At 36.0% G+C, this 20,086-nt stretch overlaps 1 long non-coding RNA gene across 1 annotated transcript; it reads right to left on the bottom strand.

The window, feature by feature from the left end:
- Positions 1-11,696: 11,696 nt before the first annotated feature.
- On the bottom strand, positions 11,697-15,494 carry LOC140021742 (uncharacterized). Its single transcript, XR_011825689.1, has 2 exons — positions 15,052-15,494; positions 11,697-11,855 (listed from the first exon to the last, which is right to left on the bottom strand). It is a non-coding gene; the product is annotated as an uncharacterized lncRNA (long non-coding RNA).
- Positions 15,495-20,086: the final 4,592 nt, after the last annotated feature.

Raw genomic sequence — 20,086 nt, 5'->3', positions numbered from 1 at the left:
GAACCAGTCAACCAACCTAGGAATCAAGAGAGGGGTGAGGATAGAGCCCTAGAGTGATTCTTGAAGTTCGTTCCACCAAAGTTTCATGGAGGGTCTGATCCAGAGGTAGCAGAAAATTGGTTTGAAAGGATGGTTGATATTTTTGCTGCTTTAGATTATATCGAGAAATGGCAAGTGAATTTTGCCGTTTTCTAATTTGAAGGGGCGGCACGCTCATGGTGGAATGTTGTTAGTGCAAAGTGGGAAAGAGAACAAACCCCTTGGATTTGGGTAAACATTGAGAGGGAGTTTAATGTCAAGTTCTTTCCACCAATTGTACAAGAAAAGAGGGAGGATGACTTTATTAAGTTGAAACAATGATTATTAAGTGTGGCCGAGTATGAGGAGCGGTTCACCAAACTTTTCAAATTTGCCCCTGAGCTCGTAGTCACCGAACGGAAAAGGATAAGTAGGTTTATTCGGGGGTTAAATATAGAAATCCAAGAATCACTAGCAGTTGCCCAAATTACCACTTTTACGGATGCCTTGGATAAGACACAGAGAGTAGAGAATGCTAAATCTCAATCTAAGGCTTTTGATGCTAGAAAGAGGGGTAACCCAAGCGATAACCCTAAATATTCCGAGAGGTCTATCCAACCCCTTAAAATGGAAAAAGGGGCAGAAGAAGCGAAGATACCTGAAAAATCCGGAGAAACTCCATCAAGCGAAGCCCCGCCAAAAGAAAATCAGAGTAGGCGAGATCAACAAAAGGGAAAATCTCAAACTAGTCAAGCCGTGACTACTCACGTAGCTTGTGGATACTGTGGCAAGATTAACCACACTGAGGCCGAGTGCTGGAGAAAGCAACGAAAATGTCTGAGGTGCGGTAGTACCGAGCATAAGTTTTCGAATTGCCCTAAAGCTTTTAAGGGAGAAGGAAATTCTCAACAACCTGCTAAATCCACTGCAAATCAATCGAGTGCCGGAAGGAATAATTAATGCCGATGATTGTAAGAGGGATTCAAGTAGTGGAAACTCGACGAGTAGGGGTGAATCTGACTCCACTCGACAAATAGGGATTATGGTTTTATCCTAGCATAGACTGGCACTTTTAGAGGTTGTAATCTTTTGTATAGTGGATGACATTCTCTTGTGGTATATTGCGACTTAGCATGTTTTGATCTTGTTGTTTCCCCTTTTCTTTTGGAATGGTTTGATGAACTTATTATAACTTAGTGTACCTATTATGATCTTTTATAACATATGAAAATTTACTTTGCTTTTAATTGATTTGACGGTTTAAATGTATATGTAATATACTGCTCCGGGCCTCTAGATTTGTAATAAGACCATGAATGGCACCTGAGAATAGTTAAGTTCTATAAGTGTGAGTTTTGAATGGGAGAAGTAGGAGTGATGAAAATTGGTCACGTAAGAAAAGGGCCGGTAAAGAATTTGATCCAAAAGAGAATGAGTTAAAACGCAAGCAAATCCCATTAATGAAGGTTTTATAGAGAGATTGTGGAATCAAGAAAACAATTTGAGAAGTTAAAGAGAAGACCGAAAGAAGTATTTGGGGTTATTCAGAAATCAAGGTATGAATTTCGAGAACGAAATTCTTTTTAAGGAGGGAAGGATGTGAGGACCCGAATTTTTACTTATTTTAATCTTATTTTAATGGCTTAATCAATTATTTATTCACCCGTTTTCTTTGAATAATTTATTTCAATCATCTTAAATCCATTTATATGGAATAATGTCTCCTTTATGTTTTAAAAATGTTTTGTTAGAAAAATTTATTTTTCGGAGACTCGTTCGGTAAGAAATGGCGAAGACACGTTTATCGAGACTATATTCGAATCATGAGTGTAATAATCTTGGAGATTTTAAGACTCATATTTTATTCCAAAATGATTATTTTATAATTAATTACATTAGTAGTAGTTAATTATATAATCGTTATATGAATTTCTCGTCAATTTCGCCTTATCGCGCACGAATTAGAATTTCACGAATATCGAGTTGGAATGGTTAAACGGAGATTTAAGAAATTTATTCTAAACTATTAAGAGTGAATAATAATAGTATGAATGGAAGTGCATTAGAGGTTTAGTGCACCAGTGAAACAAACTCGAGAGGAATCGAGCACGAAACGCGCGCATGCACTCGCGGAGTGAGAGTTGACTTTTGAGGCAATTTGAACCACACATTTAAGCTTCCTAAGGAAGCTTCATTTTCAGCAAACACACCCTCTCTCTTCACTCATAGCAACCGGCCATAAGGAGGAAGAAAGAACCAACATTTCTTCTTCATTTCACCACTCAAATATCACCCAAATCACTTCAAAATTTACACACACTTTGCAAACCACTTGGAGATCAACCTAAGCTAGGAAAAGGGCTTGCTTCTCATGGTTTTCTTTAGCTTCCAAGGACCGAAAGTTTTTGCCTTAGTCATCTACAAAGGTAAACAACGATCAACCTCTTAAAACTTGGTTTATGGAAGTTATCTTGCACTTGTAAGCTCAAAAATTCATGTGGGTAGCTTTATATTGTTCCAAATCTTGTGAGTGGGTTCTATGAAATCTCACAATGGCTTGATAAACTGATTTGATGAGGTTTGATGTTATTTATGTTGGATTAGTGCTTAATCTAGTGAAAATAAGTTGTATTGTGGAAGAAAACTCAAAGGAAGTGAAAAGGGAATTTTACCATTTCTACCCCTGATATTTCCGTGCACTTTGGTGCACTTTTTTTCTGGTCCAATTGACTTCTGTTTGATGTAGATATGTTGTATAGGTTGTGTGGAAAGTTTCAACAAAAAATTACGTGATTTGGATGGGTAAATGTTGAGATTTCGAAAATTTACCAAAGCTGGAAACGGGTGTCCCGAGTGCTCTGGCAGTGATTTTGTTTCGGCCATAACTCTTTGCTCCGACGTTGAAATCAAGTGTCGTTTGTGGTATTAGAAAATAGACACTTCCAATTTTCCAACGCTATAAAATGTATGCCCTGATTCCACATGAACGAGCCGTACCAACCTTGTAAATTTGCCTGTTCTGTTTCTCGTCTGTACTGGAAGCCCTGTTTTGAGCTGCTCAAGTATGAGCTAGTTGTGGACAGAATTTTAAAATGCTTTCTTCTGAGAAATTGTAGCCTTATGAATGTAGTTTTCAACGCCACTAACCACACTCAATTTCGAGTTGAATTGAGTTAGTTGTGGCCGGATTTCAGAGCTGTCTTTGTGAAAGAAAACCTTAATTTTGGGCTGATTTATAACTAATGTTGATGTGGGACTTGTTGTTTCGAAATTCTTGGTGTTAATCACCTACCAAACACATCTTGGATATTTCTTAGACATTGTCTACACAAATGGACCGTGTTTGAGAAGATTTCATTGGCCAAATGTTTAGAAAAGGAAAATTTACATGCAAGGCAGATTTGCCTTGGAAACTCATGGGACTTTAATGATTTGCCTGTTCCACTTGTTGTGTTTTAAACTTTGATTATAACTCTAATTGAGTTTCAAATTTGAGAGGCTAGTTCACATTCTGTGAATTTTTTTGAATTTTCAAAGTTGGCTAAAAACCTACCCCGAAACTGTCTCGATAGCCTAAAACAACAACTTTGAGCCAAATTTTGAATGTCTTCCATTTGGAATCATGGAAAAATGTCTTCCAGCAAATTTTAGTACTTTGGAAGAAGTTTCCAATGTTACCAAGTTTGCCAATTTTGGACTTGTAGGGAGTGAGATACGATTTTTCCATGATTGTTTGACAAACTCGAAATTTTCAAACTTAAAGGAGATTGAGTTTTTAGAACTCATCTTTTTCCTTTGATATCACTTGATCGTTTTACAAACTCATCTTTTTCCTTCGAAATTTCCAAACTTAAAGGAGACTTCACTTATATTTTAAAACCCCACTTTTGAGCATCGATTTACGAGTAATTAAGGCTCATTTTTGTGAAATTTTCTTAGATTGTACAAGTGTGCAATCTTTCTTGATAATTGAAATTTATAAGTGATAGTTCATTATTAATTGTTCAGGCACTCAAGAGGACCTTCAAGAGAATCTCACGGGAGACGCCTAAAACAAACACTTGTACTTGCTTCTTGATTACTTGGTGAGTGTCAAGTGCATGAATTGTTGATAAATGCTTGAATTGTTAATTGAGTATTATGGAATTGTTGAGACGAGTGTGTACTTTATCGCACCCGTTCTCCCTTAAGTGATGCTATAATTGAATTGTGCTATGTGAATTGATATTCAAATTGTGTGAAGTGAATTGCTATGTGAACTAAGTGAAGTATTTCCATTGCAAACTGCATTTGTGTTGACTCGACGTCGATCGAAGTAAATTTTATCAACCAATCATATTTTACTCGTGGAGACGCCACTTGACCTCTCTCTTTTTGAACCACGTGGTACTTCAAACCTGAATACATATGATTTGGTAATTGTATATGAACACGTTTAACTCGTAAGCTCTGAACGAAAACATGTACCACACGGATTTGGGTGGGAGGTACCTCTCATACCGTTTCAGTGCTATAATCGGTTTCCTGAGTGATAGTATGTACCACACCGATTCGGGTGGGAGGTACCTCTCATGTCGACTCAAAACTATAAATAAAGTATATATTGGAGCGATATCTCATCGACTACTGAGCTATAGTATATGCCACACCGATTCGGGTGGGAGGTACCTCTCATGTCGACTCAGAACCATAAACGTATAATCGATTCCCTGAGCGATAGCATGTACCACACCGATTCGGGTGGGAGGTATGTGACAGCCCCACTTCCTCCTTAGGCGAACCAGAGGGTTCGGCGGGCCGCCTGCCCAACTCTCGCCGGGACTCAGTCGTTCACTCACACAAATCAGAAATAGAACCCCAAGAAAACAAAACGAGGATCCAAAACTTAAAACAAAGCTTATATACATTGCTATCTCAGAAAGAAGTACAACCGTCGAGAATACAAAAGTTCTCAAGTCACCATACAACCAGCCCGTGCCAAGCACTAGGACGAGAACTAAAATAAAACCAAAACTAGACCCAGCCAGTCGGTACAGAGCTCTCGCCCTTGCTCGCCTTCCCCTGTTAAGGAAAACAAAACTAAAGGGATGAGCTAAAAACTCAGTGAGGTTCCGAACATAGAATCAAGTCATAAATCAAACGATAAGTCAAGAAACAGTTACAACATTTACAATAAACCATACATGAAAAGGATACGTTCGTTCGTTCATTCGTTCGTTCGTTCGTTCTCCTGTCATTCCCCTTTCCTTCATTCATTTGAAAATGCTTTTTTCGTTCATACATAAAACCCTCGTTCGTTCGTTCATTTCATTCACCCTTTCCTGGACATTGGCCAGGCTCTACCAACCTCCACCAACCTACAAGGTAATACTCGAGTATACCAAATGTTCACTCAGGTCACCATATCGCCCGATCGAGTCCGCTTCTGGCTCGAGTCGATCGGTAACAAGGGGTAGTGGCCAGTTCAGCAATGATGAGAACATGAAGATTTGGATTCCCTTCAAATTCAAGGAAATTCAATTGATGGTTGATGGTGCAATCGGGTTCAAGAATCATTGAAGATTTGTCATGCTTATTTCTTGTTATTTATTTAAGTAAGTTTCCAGCAATACTTGTTAGTTAGTCTTGAGTTATTAAGGGAAATAAAGGCTAAGGTCATGTTGACCATAGTTAAGCCAATTGAGTCAGTTAGTTTCTTATTCTAATTGAATTATAGTTTTAGGAAAGTAGTTAATTGTTTCCAAATTTATTTAAGAAGTTGTGTCAAGTCAAATAAGGAAGTTTGTATTATTTCCAATTTAGATTAGGGTTTTGAGTCTTGTAAGGCTATAAATAGCCAACTTTATTTAACTAGTCAGGAGATGATATTGAAGATGAATTAGTAAAAAGAGAGTTGTCTCCTTTTATGGAGTTCCTTGATGGAACTTGAGTTTTTTCTTGAACTGTATCAAGTATTTAGCTTGGATACTTGTGGTGTTCAAGGCAAGATGATTACGTCATCTTGTTCTTTCAAGCCAATAGCCAATCCACTTGGTTTCTAGAGACGGGTTCTCTTTAGGTCTAGCAAGGTAGTTATTGTTCCTTAACCAATAACCAATCCACTAGGTTTCTAGAGACGGGTTCTCTTTAGGTCTAGCAAGGTAGTTATTGTTCCATAACCTGATCAAGATAGATCCTTCCGCTGCCTGATCGACTTGGTTCTTCAAGACAGGTTCTTGCTGGGTCGAGTTCGTATCATCTGGTATCAGAGCTTCAGCTCTTGTTTCAGGTTAATATCCTTTTGTTTTCTATTTATTTTTCTAACAAAACCCTAGCCACCTTTTGATTTAAAAGAAACAAAATAAATTTTTGATTCTTGTTTTCTTGATTTTATCACTTGAGTCTAACCCACCCTGTGATTGATCGAGGTTGAAATTTTGTGGTGTGATTACGTTCTTGAAAATAGGTTTTTCAAGGGTTTAACTCCCATTAAATTTTTTCCAAGTGAAGTCGTAACCTTGTGTCGAGTCGTCAAAAGCAAAAAAAAAAAAAAAATATATATATATATATATTGGAGCTGTTCACGGAATATTGTTCATCGCACTATTCACGCTTGTAGCAGTACTGTTCATCCGCTGCTACTGTAGCAACACATGTTCATAGTACTGTAGCAGAACTGTTCATCCGAAAAAAAGAAAATTTTTTTTTCCTTGTGTTTGTTTCCAAAATGAGTTGTGTCTTGATTGGTTTCCAAATCTTGATTGATATCTTGATTGATTTTCAAATCTTGATTGGTTTCCAAATCTTGATTGATTTCCAAATATTGGTTGACTTCCAAATTCTGGCCAAGTACAATTGGGTGAAGATATTCTTGACAAATGGAGCACGTGCAATGGTTCGTGTTCATAATCAAGTTGAGTTGGCGACATGGTTCTTGGATTGCATTTATCAAGACATTCTCCGAGTTACTCCTTTGTAAGCAAGCACTCGATTTGAGGACAAATCGTCTTTCAAGAGGAGGGGAATGATGAGAACATGAAGATTTGGATTCCCTTCAAATTCAAGGAAATTCAATTGATGGTTGATGGTGCAATCGGGTTCAAGAATCATTGAAGATTTGTCATGCTTATTTCTTGTTATTTATTTAAGTAAGTTTCCAGCAATACTTGTTAGTTAGTCTTGAGTTATTAAGGGAAATAAAGGTTAAGGTCATGTTGACCATAGTTAAGCCAATTGAGTCAGTTAGTTTCTTATTCTAATTGAATTATAGTTTTAGGAAAGTAGTTAATTGTTTCCAAATTTATTTAAGAAGTTGTGTCAAGTCAAATAAGGAAGTTTGTATTATTTTCAATTTAGATTAGGGTTTTGAGTCTTGTAAGGCTATAAATAGCCAACTTTATTTAACTATTCAGGAGATGATATTGAAGATGAATTAGTAAAAAGAGAGTTGTCTCCTTTTATGGAGTTCCTTGATGGAACTTGAGTTTCTTCTTGAACTGTATCAAGTATTTAGCTTGGGTACTTGTGGTGTTCAAGGCAAGATGATTACGTCATCTTGTTCTTTCAAGCCAATAGCCAATCCACTAGGTTTCTAGAGACGGGTTCTCTTTAGGTCTAGCAAGGTAGTTATTGTTCCTTAACCAATAACCAATCCACTAGGTTTCTAGAGACGGGTTCTCTTTAGGTCTAGCAAGGTAGTTATTGTTCCATAACCTGATCAAGATAGATCCTTCCGCTGCCTGATCGACTTGGTTCTTCAAAACAGGTTCTTGCTGGGTCGAGTTCGTATCAAGCAAAAAGGCTTACATTCATGCACAAGTAACATTTCAATCGTTCAATGATTGAAAAGTTCACAATCATTTAGGCTGAGTGCGATAAAGTACACACTCGCCTAGAAAACTCGTTTTGGAAAACATTAAAAGCACTTAACACGTTATCAAACAATAATACAAGCCATGAAGTCAAGAAAATACAACAAACAAGGAACACTCACCGAATTATGCAAAATAACGTTCAAAATGTCCTATCGGATCTTACCCTCGGTCACCGAGAAAACCTATGATTCAACGAGAAAGAATATTACAATTCATCTAGCAAAACAAGTAAGTGGAATCAAGGAACTCGACTAGTTACGAGTAAAACGGATAAAAGTGACTTTAAAGTGAAAAACAACCATTTGGATCTGTGGACGGAAATAACTAGGGTGTCATAAACCAAACACAAAGGGTTATAACAGTTCCAATGGAAAACACTTGAATCAAAGTCAAGTCGGAATCCAACTAGATAGGCTCAGAAATATTATTTTTCGGAATCGTGTATGTGGTTCAAAATCGATATACATTCAAGTAGGTATTATAGCCTACATGTCTTGACTGAGAAAACCTTAGGTCATACCTCTATATTTTGGTATGAAGCAGTAACTAAACATTTGAAGGTTCAAATGGAAAAGGTATCATGTTTTAAGATGGAAAACGGGCATAGTATTTGCCAAACGAAAATATACAAGTTGAAATAGAAACTTAGCCCTCGAGCGAAAATTTGGGTAGCACGCCCTTTGTATTTTCCTATTTCCAGCCATTTATGGCTTCATTATTTTTCTCATCCAGTCCCAAAGTCCCAAAGTCACACATAAAATAAGTTCATTCAATAGCCATTCAGTAAGCTCCAAGCAGTACAAGTACAATTCAAGCTAGGGAAAAGTCCGAAATGAAAGTTAAGCTCTAAACCATAAAAATAGTTTTTGACATTATTTTGCGGTTTTGGCACCATTGGCACTACGAGTATCGGATGGAGGTGTAATATACACCGTTTCGAAGCTAAGAGATAGGGATACAATGTTGAAGAAGGCTACTCAGACCAGTTTCTAGTGCAATCAGGTCAAAAATTCAATATACTAAACCAGAACCCCAAAAACAGGTTCACCAACCGCATTCTGGTTCAAACATCATAAATCAGGCTACCTAAGTCCAAATCAAGTGATTCCAAAGCCATCCGAAATCTAAGATACAAGGCTACAATTCATCAGAAGACATCAATAATCAAATCAGAAGCATTCCCAACCAAAATAACCAATCACAGAAGCAATTCTCAAGTTCGGGTAGAAACAGGGCAGCAGGGGTATTTCAGTCTTTTCACAAGGTACGTTGCTCTGATTGACCTGAAATTTTGTAAGAATCTCTAAAATATCATTTCCTAAAACTTTCATGTTTTGAGCTAAGGCCAATTCGGCCTCTAACTCAGTGCAACAGTGCCGGGCAGAATGGTCAAAATTGGAACCCTAATCTGGAATTTTTGCTTCAAACCAGAAATTTTCCACTAATCCTTACAATTATCATACGAAAGCTTCATTCTAACCCATACTAGACCATCATACATGGCCAAACCATATGAATCATATGAAAATAGAAAAATCCCAAATAAATATAAAACTTCACCAATTTCAACCAAAGTCACAAAATAACACCTAAAACCATCTATTTAACTCACATAAGCCATCAATTGAACATTAACAAGATTAAAGGAAGGGTTCCTTGATCACTTACCTTGCAAACCCAAGAAAAGAAGCAACTTGATACCTTAGCCTTCCAAACCACTTCACAATCAAGCTTAACTTCACTAAACTAAGAGGTTTTATGGAGTACTTTCAAGTTTAATCGGTTGGAATTGAAGATTGAGTGAGATGAGAAGCAAGAAAGTTGAGAGATTTTCTTCTTTTCCTTTGAGAGAGAGTCGGCCATGAAGCTTAGAAATAAGAATGATTTTTGGCAATTTTTTTGATTTATTTGGTAAAGTAGTGAATAGTGTAGTCAAAGTCCAAGAATTAGTCACCAAGTGACACTTGTCACTTCATTTAATACATGATTATCCTTTTGTCTCTCCACTCTCATCCATAACAATCTCTAATAATCTCTTAACACCTGCTAAATTAAATCCGGTATACACAACTTAACCTAATTGGTCGAATTTTACCGAACTTTCCGCACTAGCAGGTCCCACGTCCGATATACGCTCTTAATTTCACATGAACTAACTTATACTAGAAAAATGATGTAAAAACTAGATTTGCTCATAAAAATTATCTGGGGAATTTTCTAATAAAGAAAAGGTATAAAAGTGTGCAATTAAATAAAGCCTAGAAATTCGGAAAATTTTCGGGTCCTCACAAGGTACCACTCATGTCGACTCAGAACCATAATTGGAGAAGTGAAATTCAACGGACTTGATTACCTACCCGGGTGACAGAATGTCATTACGAGAAAGTATTGGATTGAACTTTGGCAAAGCTAGTAGGAATTAGCTCTTGAGAGCTCCTGTATCCTCAGTAAATGTGTTAAATTGAAAGTTGTGAATTGTTTGAATGTTACAACTTTATTTCTCGCTTAAATGATATTATTATTTGAGCTACGTGTTTTGCATGTTTTCTTGGCCTCATGATTATTCGCTCACCCCGTTAGATTTATTTTCCGTAACAGGAGCTAAAATGGAAGGAATTATGGAGAAGTCGACTTGATGGCCCTTTTGATTAGAGTTTTGAATGTATTTGTTTAGACAACTTTTGGAATTTTTATATTTTGGGAATGTAAGATATTTTGGTAGCTTATGATGTAAGGCTTGAACGATTATTAAGAAATTGACCTTTCTTTATATCTTTGACTTTTAGTATCGATTGGTTATTCTTAAATTTGATTGAATTTATACCGAGTCCTAGCGAGAGCTGGGCAGGCGTCCCGCGGATACCCTTGGGTGAAGTGAGGGCGTCACAGTTGGTATCAGAGCTTAGGTTTCAAATCTTTGTAGAGTGTCCTAGGGTTAAAAGTTTAGGATGCCGGACTGTGAAATTTGATTGTGTATTACGTGCAATGTGATCTTGGTGTTTGAGGTTGTAGCACCATTTTGCTCACGAAATACTATAAGACTCTACTCTTCAAATTAGGTTGGAGGTGAGTCCAGATTAGGAAATTTAAATAGCCATTTGGTGAGTTTAAGGGTTAGGAACCTTGCTTCCTCCATTATTTTGCTTGCCGAACATTTCGAAGGAAAAGTTGAACCATTTGAACAATTTTGGGCTCCATTTTGAACTTGAAAATGAGACATCTTTTGCATTCAGTTTGGTTTGACTTATTACCCTAGCTTGTATGGGAACTTTTACCTTGAATCTAGCGAGAAGGCTAAGAATTTAGAAAATAGCTTAGGCTTTTGGCTGGAATTTAGAGTTTATAATCATTTGAATGATGTGGTTTGGTATCATGGATTCTTCTAGTTTTGTCTCTAACAAGGTTTATGATTTTTCTTTTGATCCTGCCTAGTATAGTAGGGGTGGTGCTCGCCGTGAGTCCTTTTGCATTTTACCTATATGTACTCCTATATTTGTGACACTTAGTTGCTTATGACCTGTATTTGATACTATTAACTCGTTGTATGTGTGGCGACCCCACTTCCCCCTAAGGCGAACCAAAGGGTTGGCGGGCCGTCTGCCCAGCTCTCGCCAGGACTCACGCAAGCATTCTAGCTTAAAATCCTCCAGGGATTACCCTAAACTACTACAAAAATAATTCTTCCGAAATAAATCAATTTCTATCACCTCATTAGCTTCAAAGATAACAGCATACAACTTAGCCAAACGACGGCTCTTAACCACTTCACACGTTACTCGCAAGGTTAAAGACATACTATACTAATAAAATCATACAAACCGAATATTAGAATTTGGAATTACATTTTTTCCAGCTTCAAGGGGCAACCAAAATAAAAGGTACAGAACTTAACGTAGAATTTATTACAAACCGAAATCTAAATTCAAGCTATTCAAATACATTCATAGGAAATATAAGCAGCTCAAATTCTTTCAACTTCCAGACCTGTAAGGAAAACAAATAAACGTGGGGTGAGCTAAAGCTCAGTGGTGCCCCAAAACATGCAGTCACGCAAGTCAAACAGCGAGTAATAACTTAAACAAATTTAACAATTAGGAAAGCGTATAACAGCACAAGGTAGGATACAGGGGCTCTCAAGAGCCATTTTCCTCGCTTGATCACCATTCATCGTAGTTGACCCTCCGTCAACTCTCACTACTTATAGTCCATGTAGATCCACTCATTTTAATCCTAACCCGTCACCATTCATACCTCCGCTTCGGGCCCGCACTTCGTCTACCGACGCAGTATACTCGAGATATACCCGTAATAGAATTAGTCGAGAGATTCAGGAATCGACGTTTTTGTAGTTGATTCAGGTGTCGAGGGATTCACCCAACGACGTAACTACTTTTAGATTCAAGGATTATTGTAGTTGATTCAGGTGCCGAGGGATTCACCCAACGACGTAACTACTTTTAGATTAAGGATTCACGAGAAAAATGATTCACGCAAGTCACCACTCGAACGGCTAGTGCGATAAAGTACACCCTGCTCACTTCGATGGATCAAAAACTCATTTTACAATTCATCACATATCGAGTCAAGAAAGCACTTAATTCAAGTAGGAAAAGAACAGGCAGGGACACTCACCAAGAGTGGAGTTCAGTTATCAAGTTGGGAATCGAATTCCGCGTCCTCGCAATATCCTAAAAACCAAATTTTGAAACTATAAGTTTCTACTCAGCTTTTAAGCTTATAGACATCGAGGTATATTTAATATACTACTAGTCTACTTTTCTTAGAAGAATCAAGAGTCCCTTAGGTTAAAACTTGACAAAAATAGAAGAAATGTTTATTATAGTTTTCCTTAAGATACTTATCCTTATAAAAGGGTAACTAATATTATTTTCTTGAAATAAGTCGACAAACCTCTTAATATCCACGTTAGGAAGTTACTTTGAACATTTCTTTAAAGTTACGGCTTTTTGCAAAAATTATCCTTAAAACTGTTTTTCCTAAAATAGGGTTTCTTGCTGAGCAAGTTTCCCAAGCTTTTCACTAAGATTAGCAAAACTCGTATTTTGGAACTTTTCCTATAGTTAACTATCCAAGTGCAAAGCTTAAGAAAAGAAAAGGAATTAAAATAAGACTTAGAGTCTTCAAAAGCTATAGAACTTATTTACTATAGCTATCAATGCTAGTTTGAGCTAAAGGAAATTATCGAGTTGGAAAGTTTTAGGTAAAACGCTAGATATGGAGTTTTATAATATAATACTAGCTGGAAAAATATTTTTTGATTAATTTGATCACAGTTACTCGAGTTCGCAAGGTCGATACAACTTCCACAGCTCCGATTCCGATTCGAAATCATAATATGGATCAAGATATGGCAAAAATCACATAGCAAATTACTAGAGCTTCGTCAATCATTAGCCCTAGCTTTCAACAATTACATTACTGAATAAAATAAAATGATCAATCAAGGCTTCATCAATCATTAGCACTTGGTTTCAGCAAACCCATCATAAGCAAATAAAAATAAAAGTGAAGTCCCAAGACATTCCAGCAGTTAATTTCCGTCATCCAGTAATACTTTATAAAAGAAATCATTTCAATGGCTAAGGCTTCGTCAATCATTAGCCCTTAGCACGCAAACAGTAATTCCTGTGACAATCAAGCTAACATATCAAGTATTTAAATCCGCTAACAGTTATTTAGAACCAAAGATCACATTTGCAGCAGCCTCCTATTCAAGTATTTGATCCAAAGTCAAGAAATACCATCCACAATATCACATTGTCACCCCGATATTCAAGTGCATGACCATCTCGGGGTTTTATAAAACGAATTCAGTAAGTAATACAATATTCCCACAGCCCCAAAATATATTTAAGGAAACCAACACGTAACTCTTTATCACTCAAAACCAAGGCTGGAAATTTCCAGCTTATCCATAGCTACACTTTACTTATAACCAAAACGAATTCCTAAGATATTAAATGGTTTATTTCCAAACAGATTTCACAGGCTACTTGTGCATATAATCCTGCGTTTCGAGTTCCTAACAACTTAAGAAAATAACTTCTACAGTCAAGCTGAAGATTCTGGTTCATAATCAAATTCGAGCAATAGAGTTAAACCTCCCAAAATTTTCAAAATTTCCAGGTTCAAGTTAAAGGTGATTCACAAAGGAATTCCAGCAATTGTATATTGGCGTTTTTTGTTCCAACTTTATATGTACTATTTGGTTCATTGCTAAGCAAATTGTATATCTTAAAATTTGCATCTCTTATGAAATTCTGAGCCACCATACTCCAAGGAAATAAAATAAATTTCCAGTATCAAACTAAAATTTTCCAACGATATTGAAATTCTGGTTCATACCCCTTCGGCTATCACCCAAAATTTCCAGCAACCAATCTATATTAGTTCGAATTTTTCCTTGGTTTAAGTATGGTATTAGTTACTCAATTCAGCGTTTAACCACTTAGCTAGCAAATAAACATTTCCAGAATTTTTTTCCTGCTTGGCTCGGGTAATCTTGCATTGAGGCAGATTGCACTTTCGATTCTATTTTTTTGTTTTGACTACTAATCAACTACATGCAGAGTCTAATCCTTGATATTAGCTATATAATTATGGTTATAACTCAGATCACAAAATTAAAACCAATTTAGACTGCAATAATCAAAATAAGCTCACGGAAATTTCTCTACTATTATATAACAGAAATTCTTTTCAAAATTAAAATAAAATCCCATCCGGATGCCTTAACCTCCCCATGCAAGCTCTTATATGACTTGAACTTATGGTTTTTAATTGGTTAAACAATTAATCACCTCAGATTGTCGCATAAGATCAGAAGTGAAACTACCAACCCAAGCAAGCTCCTCGGCAGAATTTTCTTCAACCAAAACAGAATTTCCTCTGCTTTAACACACCAACCGAATGTACAAATTAACATGCATGGTCTTAATCCTCCAGTTTTCCCTCAGCTAAAGGCATTTAAAAGTTCAAATTGTTATCGAAAGTCATAATTTAAGCTGCATTGCTCAATCAGCTTCTCGGCAGAAATGGTTTGCCCAAAACAGAATTTTCCACAGCTTTGTTCTCATCATCCAATTACACACAATAACACATGCAAGGCCACGGTTGGCTTAAACTACTTCTTATCATCCATTTTTATTCCAGAAAATACCTCACTCAAGTTTCACTTGTGCGTCAGTGTAGCTGAAGTTTTGTTCTCTTTTCCCCTCTCTCGGCCTCACTTACGCGACAGGTTTTCTGGTTCTAGCTTGGTGTAGTGACTTCAGCTGATGGAGGTTGAAGCTGGTGAGGTTGCAGCCGTGAAGTTGGGTGCAAATGGAGGTGCAGACGGTGCAGCTCTCTCGGAAATTTTCTCCCTGGTTTCACTCCAGCTCTCAGCTTCTTCCCTCGGCTCTTCTTGTCGATGATATCAAGATAGGGAAGAAATGTGTTTGTGGAACTGAAATGTTGTGGTCTGATATGTGAAGTGGAGAGGACAGAAGAGGTGCCGTGGTTTTGGAGGTGGTTGAGTGTAGAGTTGGATGAAGTTTCTATTGGTCAGTTGATGCGGTGCTAGGCTGCTGTCCAAGGTCTTGTTTGTGCAGAGGACTTGGTATTGTATCTTGGCATGTAAAAGGAAGAGGAAAGTGTGTGGTGCCGGTTTAGGAGATGTTTGAAGCCAGAATTGGTGGAGTGTGGAGATGGTTGAGTGTGGAAGTTGGTTTATCGTATAGAATTGGTGAGATTGTGATTGGTCAATTGGGGCGGTAATGGAAAGGCTGTAAGAGGGAGTGTTTGGCCGTGCATGGTAATGGTTGTGGTGTAGTGGAGGTTTTGTGGGATTGTGAAGGGCATTATGATCTATTCACTTTGCCCCCTAACATCTACTTAACTCTCAATTCTAACTTAATACCAACAATTTACCCCAATTGTGATTTGAAGGCTTAATTATACACTAGTATACTTTAACTATTTTTTTTTATCGAAAATTTGTCGATTACAATTTAATATTATGGTTCCTAGTAATTCCTAACATTATTTAGCGATTAAATTATTTATCAAAATTTCCAATTATTTATTCCCAAGAAATAGAGTTAGTTAACTCGAAATTTATTGATTTAGTAATATAAAGTCAAGTGAAATAATAATTAAATCCAAGGTGTCAATTTGCACATAAAAGTATTTTTACGCACTTATTGCGAAAACAACGAAAGATAAGGATATATTTATCGAATTTTCACGCCTTAAGTATGTTTAGTATATTAGTATCATATTTATCTAAAATTCATTGGTTTTCATCTTAACGCGGAAATTCCTATTAACATTTAACATTATTAACGATTAAAACTAGTTATCGGAAATCAAAGAATTTATTTTAAAGTAATAGAATTAATCCAACTCAAGAAATATTAATTTAGTATAGCAAAACCGAATAATTCAATATTGGCACAATTATATTATTTATTACATAGAAATTATCTTTACACTTTTATTTCAAAACAATTAATTACAATACTAGAATTCAAAGAAATTAATTATTAGATCAATGAAATAGTTTACCATTGAAATATGAAGTTAATGTAACAAAACTAAGAAGTTTAGTAGTTTAGCACAATTCTTTTATTTTGCACCTAACGTTTATTTCTACATACTTATTTAAAAACAATTGGACTTCGTGCTAAAATTTATTAAAGAATTAAAATGCAAATAAAATATGCACTGATATTTATATGTCTATTTTCAGGGTTCTCACATCCTCCCCTCCTTAAAATGAATTTTGTCCTCAAAATTCTCACTTTCTCAAGAGATAGGTCGGGTTACTTTTTGCATCTCTTCTTCTGGTTCCCAAGATTAGTTCGGTCGTTTCGTTTTAGATCATTTATTTGCTACAAGGCCATATTTTTATTGTCTCACGCGTTGACTCAAAGTTTCGTTGGGTCTAGTTTATGTGTACTTTGAAGATTTCGCTTATATCAATTTAGTAAGTTTCCACACGTTTGGCTTTAAAGAGAATTAATTAGTCATGTAATTTATTCAACTATATAATATATTCAAGTTGCTCAAATTACAATATACCTATCGTGTATATTCGATTCATATGTCTATATAATGCACTATTCTAGAATATTTCTAAATTCTAAATTTTTTTTTTTTTTATACATTCGATTGGGCACTTAATTTAACCATTGATTTGTTATAATAGTTCTAATAGCAAAGCAATTAAAATAAAGGGTATTCTTAGCGTACATATAATTCATAGCGAAAGATTACAACTTCCAAAAGTGCTATTCTAGTTTAGGGTAACTATAACCTCTATTCCTCGAGTGAAGTCCAACCCTCTTGATTTATGAAACATTCACTACTAGGACCCCGTTCATGGTCATTAACACGACTTACTTCCATCTGGCACCTGATCGCTCTGTAGCGGACTTAGTTGTCTACTGAGTACTTCCTCTTTTTAAATGCTCTAGGGCAATTCGAAATCTTGTGCTGGGTACTACCGCACCTCAGGCACTTTCCCTGTTTCCTCCAACATCCGTCCTTGGTATGGCCAGTTTTCCTACAATACCTACAATTTGCTTGAAAAGTGGCGGCCTGGCTATTTCGAGAGTTTTCTTTATTTTCCTTCTCCAGTTCTATATTTTGGCGTAGTAGCTCAATTTTCTCTGCATATTCTTGTTTCCATCGTCCTTCCCAGTAGTCGGCCAATTTCTTTTGAAATTCTACCTCATTTCGGAGAATGTCCATTTCCTTACGCATTTCTTCCAAAGTTGTCATCTTATTAGTTGGCTTAAATCAAATAGCTAGCCTGCCAGTCAAATCATTGGATCAAAATAAGCAACTATTCATACTGGAAGCTTGAGCCGTAATGCTCTTTCATCCTTTTACTAATGGTTACTCCAAAATATAGACCTCAACTACTTTCTTCTTAACCCAGCGAGTTCCTAGGTGTCACCGAGTTTACCATCGTTAATCACTATCACGACAGAATAAGGAAGCCTTATCCCAAAGAAAAATTTCATGTCTTAGTGCACTATTCAATACTTACCTTCAAAGTTGTTTGAAACAATAGTCGTACTTCTTATTCTCACTAGGGCCTTATTATATTCCTTCGATTCAATCTTACAATTTTGAGATCAGATTCCCCAATGAAACCTAGGTAGACGAATTTCAAGAGTCACTCCATTTTCGCAACTCTTTTGGTTCCTAGGTTAGTTGATTGGCCTAAAGCTTTGGTACTCCACCAACCGTTCTAAGGTATCAGTCATATGGTCAATAAGGGTAACTACGTGGGTGGGTTCCTTCTAAATTTCCATTGATAGCATCTTTGTCGAAGTCTGTCTACCATTAGCTCTTGCAACAATTATAACATCATTAAAGGCTCAACTTTCAAAATTTTACGTACCTTTCGTGACTAATAACAAGATACTAAATACACATTTGGAAAAAAAATTGTGGTCTATATACATATATAAATAAAATGGTTATTCGAATGGAGGACAAGAAGAAAAGAAATTGGTTCTGGTCTTGATATTCAAAATTTCACACTTTTAATCGTAAAGCTTTCCGGTATCCTTTCCGTATTTTATCTTCCATTTCCACATCACTTTGTCTAATCATTCATGTTTGCCACGAAACCTTAACTAAAGGAATTTGGTCTTAGTGTTTTTCCCGTAATTTAAGTGTCGAATCGACTGCTTCCCAAAGTATATAAAAGTTCAACTCCTTGAATTTACAATATATCTGCGCGTCATACTCCATTAAAAATTTTCACCCGAGATAGCATTATCACTCTGACATTATCGCTCCCTAGGTTCTATATTTCTCACAACGAGTTGATTTAAAATAAGTAATAACCAATTATGCATATATACGATTGCGGTTAATTTCACTCCATATATATCATTAATACTAAGCAAATTCATGATCAATTTAATTATATCACAAAACAAAGTCAATTACAACATATATCCAGCTCAAGTACACTCTAATCAGAAATCAAACAAATCTCTTTTTAAGTGCATTCAATAGCCAAACATGGTAAAGTTCCGACTCCAACGTCCCATCCTATTGATTTCTATCCGTAATAGAGTTGGTAAATCCTTGAAATTCCTACCTTTATTCACAAAAGTTCAGTTTAACCTGGATCTATCAAGTCATTGCTTCAACGTTGGTCTAACCTTTCTTCTAAAGGTATGAGTTGATAAATAGATCGAGTTTACTAACTTTTAAATTTTATTCATGTTCTTACCCTTTCCTATTTCTGGTTATTAATAATGGTTACATCAACAACTTGTATACATGATACGATAACTATTTCTTTAACTCATAAACTGCAACGATTTTTACCAAGACATGATTGCGCTAATAGTCACCACCTACTCCATATATATATTATTTATTTTTATTTTTATTTTTATTTTTATTTTTTATCTCAGAGTTGTATACACCACTTTGGTTACCAAAATTCACTCAGGTTAGTAATTATTTCATTCCCGGGACTAATAAGTATTACAGCGTTACAAAATTAAACACGTAATCATCACATTATATACTCACAATATAAGTCACATTGTATACCCAATTCATACAACTTCAAAAGCTAGATAATTCACGAATACATTCAATATTTTTATACATAACTCAAACTTCAATCTTTATAAGCATGAAAGGAAACAATACAACAGCACACAAATTATTATAATCACATAGCTAATAGCCTAACCCTTAGTTTAGATTCAACTTAACCTTCATTAGTTTAGTCCTGGACAGTCCCACTAGACCCCCTTAGTAACACTAATCAAATCTCCTTAGTAAATTGTAGATCTACTACGTCTAGTGCCAAATCAAATAATATGATCATTACTTAAGTACATCAGTGGCTCTCAAGTATTCTAAATGAACTCAAACATTTCATTCATCAAGTTTTCTAATAACCTAACAACTAGGTATCTTTATCCCATTGGATACTAGCCCCGAATAATCCTTCAATAAAATTCAAAAGACCACCATGTCATCTAGAGCTCACCTTTAATTATTTGCAAATGATAGCATACTAATCATGTGACAAATTTATCAAACTTATCTCTCCTCCGGGTTTAGAACCATTCACAACTGCGTAGTTCTTATTTAAACTGCTATTCCACTTCAAATTCTAAGTCTAAAGCCACATTTTTGGGTAAGAGGTGACATATATTCCCTTTACC

This window comes from Coffea arabica, chromosome 11e (assembly GCF_036785885.1).
Source record: "Coffea arabica cultivar ET-39 chromosome 11e, Coffea Arabica ET-39 HiFi, whole genome shotgun sequence".
In the NCBI taxonomy this organism is placed as follows: Eukaryota; Viridiplantae; Streptophyta; class Magnoliopsida; order Gentianales; family Rubiaceae; genus Coffea; species Coffea arabica.
Note: the sequence above shows the minus strand (reverse complement) of the source record. Positions and strands in the feature narration are given on the sequence as shown.